This window comes from Electrophorus electricus, chromosome 4 (assembly GCF_013358815.1).
Source record: "Electrophorus electricus isolate fEleEle1 chromosome 4, fEleEle1.pri, whole genome shotgun sequence".
Lineage (NCBI taxonomy): Eukaryota > Metazoa > Chordata > Actinopteri > Gymnotiformes > Gymnotidae > Electrophorus > Electrophorus electricus.
In genome coordinates this window covers 2,606,685-2,609,941 of record NC_049538.1, presented here as the reverse complement: position 1 = coordinate 2,609,941, position 3,257 = coordinate 2,606,685, and the positions used below count along the sequence as shown (strand labels likewise).

The 3,257-nt window shown below is 47.3% G+C and overlaps 1 protein-coding gene across 1 annotated transcript in view; it reads right to left on the bottom strand.

The window, feature by feature from the left end:
* Window positions 1–2,312: 2,312 nt before the first annotated feature.
* The window catches only part of pctp (phosphatidylcholine transfer protein), an 11,098-nt gene continuing 10,153 nt past the window's right edge, over window positions 2,313–3,257 (bottom strand). The window contains exon 6 of the mRNA XM_027031849.2: window positions 2,313–3,257. This exon is cut by the window's right edge and continues 1,099 nt beyond it. The gene's annotated coding sequence lies outside the window, so the exon portion shown is untranslated.

The following is a 3,257-nucleotide window of genomic DNA, read 5'->3' as shown; positions in this document are numbered from 1 at the left end:
ACTGATAGCAGATTAGGGATTTAAAAAAACAAAGTGGAACATGTGTTCCTCAGTCGGTAATCAAAGTGGGCGGGTGGAGGAGGGGACACTAGCACTATAAAATAGTCTCACAGGTCTCTTAGAGCTCGTGTGAAATTCACCAGAAATTTATTTTTCCATATATTGCGTATTGTTTATTCCAATAAACCCATTCTAGATAGACAGACAAAAGCATAGACAGACAGACAGATCTAGACGGAGCTTACAGAGAGAGACAGTGAAAGTATGCAGATGCTACTACTGTAAAACTACACAAAGCTCATGGTCATGACCCTCAGGACTGTCCAGTGTACGCACACGCTGTGTGAATCATCATCTCAGTAAATGCTCAAACTCTGATCATTTCTGTAACACTGAGACGGTGTCTTGTGATTAGAGGCTGACAAAACCAGGTCATTCCTGTAATCTCTGAGCCTCCATGCTGGGCCCAGGCTCTGGCACTCTGTCAGACGCTTGAGGCCATGAGTCCAGTGACAGACATACAGGAATCTTTCAGTGCTTGCCAGGAACCAGGAGGGTAATGAGAACGGCCTGATCCTGGCCTAAGAAACACAGGAACCCCCTCCAAGGAATGCCGTCGGGGCCAGACACACACACGCACACACACACACAGAGAACAATTATTTTTAAAGAATGCAAAGAACTTCTAGAGCAAACCAGGCAGTTTTGGGGGCTCTAGGGAGCTGCCAGGGTTCTGAATGAGCGGGTCTGGCCGCTGCTGCGCATGTTTCTCTTTAACACCTGGTCTGGATGTCACACCTTCCCACTCACATGCTCTGTCCTTTGGACATTTTTCCAGTTGTTGGAAGTTGAAGGAAAGCAAACGTTCCACAGTCTTGTTTGTTCCTCCTGCCACTTGTAAGTCATTTCCGGAGAGACCAGCGCAGGGTTAGAGGTTTACAAAGGCCTGTCAGGACCGTCACGCTCACATCAGTAACATCCTACTGCTGAACGCGCTGGAAGCCAGCGACGACAATGGCGTTGTCTCGCATCTGTCCACTGTGTTACGAGTCATACCTCAGCAGGACGCTGAAGTAAGCAGTTCTAACATCCGGTCTCGGCAGTTGTTTGCATGTAGATTATGTTAATGGTGACGCAGTTATGCCATACGTGTAATTCTACAGCTAGATGCATTATACCGGCAGATCTTAGAGTAGGTTATAACACGCTGTAAAACCCAGAGCCCAGGGCCGCACGGTTATTGCACATCTAACCTACGTTCAGCAGAACTGCTTTCAGAGGCCAAAACCCAAGCATCAGAAGGAGCACCCGCTCCCGGTCCAGAGAGGAGGCGATGCAGCGGTGTTGCTGTGTGTTCCTGTGCTTCCTGCGTTTGTCAGGGTGCCATTCTTTAACCACGGAGCAGCGTTAAGATTAGTGGGAATGTATTGGCGTCTCTCCGTCGCAGCATCCGGACTTTCCAACCACATCAGGGTGGTCGTGGCGCACACGCTCCGCGCACTAGTGGACCGTAAGAGACCAGAATTAGGCGCACTTTAGTCTGCTGTTTGCATCTTATTTGGTCAGCGCACTTGAGATCAACTCATTTTATAAGCTAAATGACTTAACAAAACAAGGCATCTTTATAGACATGTTTTGTTTCACCAGTCTTTAAAGTGCGTCAGCCTGGTGAAGTACGTGTTGCTCATCTATAGCAAGTGAAACTCGAACATCCTAAATCATTCTGAAAAATAACGCCAAAGCACTGCACCGTTCAACACATCCAAATCCTACACAGTACTAATTCATATTTAAACTACTGTTCTGTAATCTGAGTAATCAGTTTAAGGTTTTTTTTGTTGTTGTTTTTCATGTAGCATTTGTGCTTCCGAATATTTGCGGACAGAATATCGTTTTTAAATCCACTACAAAGCCCTTAGTTAAAATGTTTCGTTTGGAAAGACGATTGCCCTTTGACCTGTCTGGAGAGAGCGCGGTCCGTGGGTATTTGAACAGTGAGCTTGGACCTAAAGGACTGGCTGAGGTTAAAGCAGCCCAGTGGCACCTTGACGGACCAGGAGAGGTCGTACTGGTGATGAGCGCTCACGACCCAGAGCGTGGCCGCGGCCCTCGCACACAGGAGATGGTGCCACGAGTCAACGCGGCCAGTACGTGACCACCTCGTGCAGCAGGACAAAGGAAGCCCCACGTCACAGCTGCTTATGTCCAACCTCAGCCAGCAGCAGGTCCACCACCTCAACTGTAGCCTGTGTGTGTGTGTGTGTGTGTGTGTGTAGGGCTGGTTTATATGATCAGACACAGAAGCCCAAAGCAACACACTGCATTTTATTGTAGTGAAACAGCGCACAACAACCCATGCACGTGTGGCGGGTTTGAGAGAGAAACTAAGACAGGTTGAACGCTGATGTACAGGTCTACACAGAGGTAGTAAGAGAGAGGACAGAAACCGCCCAGGCAGGTGGGAAAGGATTCTGGGATTAAATCTACTTTACTGGAGGAGGAAGGTCCCGTCTCGTTTGCATGCACCGTGGCGTCCTGCTCAGCACAGGCCAAGAACCCAGACAAGACATGACTGCAGGGTTGCCCTGAGACAGTGCCAGACCAGACGCTCCTCTGGTGTGCACTCAAACAGTTCTCACGGGTCTGTGTACAAACGTCTCGCACGCACACGCACGCACACGCACACACGCACGCACGCACGCACACAAACAAAACTGCAGTCCTGATGCATTCTACACAAATCAGTGTTCAGTTATAGTCATCCAAACACAGTAAACAAATCCTTCTATGGTGGATTTTTCCTACCAGTGTACAGTATCCTATGCATTTTCCCCCATTGTACAATATCCATGCACACAGCATTTCATACAGATATTTAAAAAAACAAATAAAGACACTTTTATCCTAGAATCAATTAAACTGTGCACAAACATCTATGGGTGTGCTCAAGCTTAAAACTGTAAACCACGACTAGCAGATCTGAAATAAAGTGCACATATACTGGATATAGTACTGTACCAGCGCAAGAGCCAAACACGGTACTGTACCAGCGCAAGAGCCAAACATACTCAGCCAGTATAGGTATTTGAGTCATCTGAACAAAAACAAGAGAAAAAGAGAAAAAAAAGAGAGAATGAACCCATCAACAATAGAAACACAGCACAGAAGGTAAAGACAGCCATGTCATTCAGAGTGTCAGCCAGCAGGGGGCAGTACGTCTCCAACTATCACTACAGTAACAGCCGTTCAGTACTATC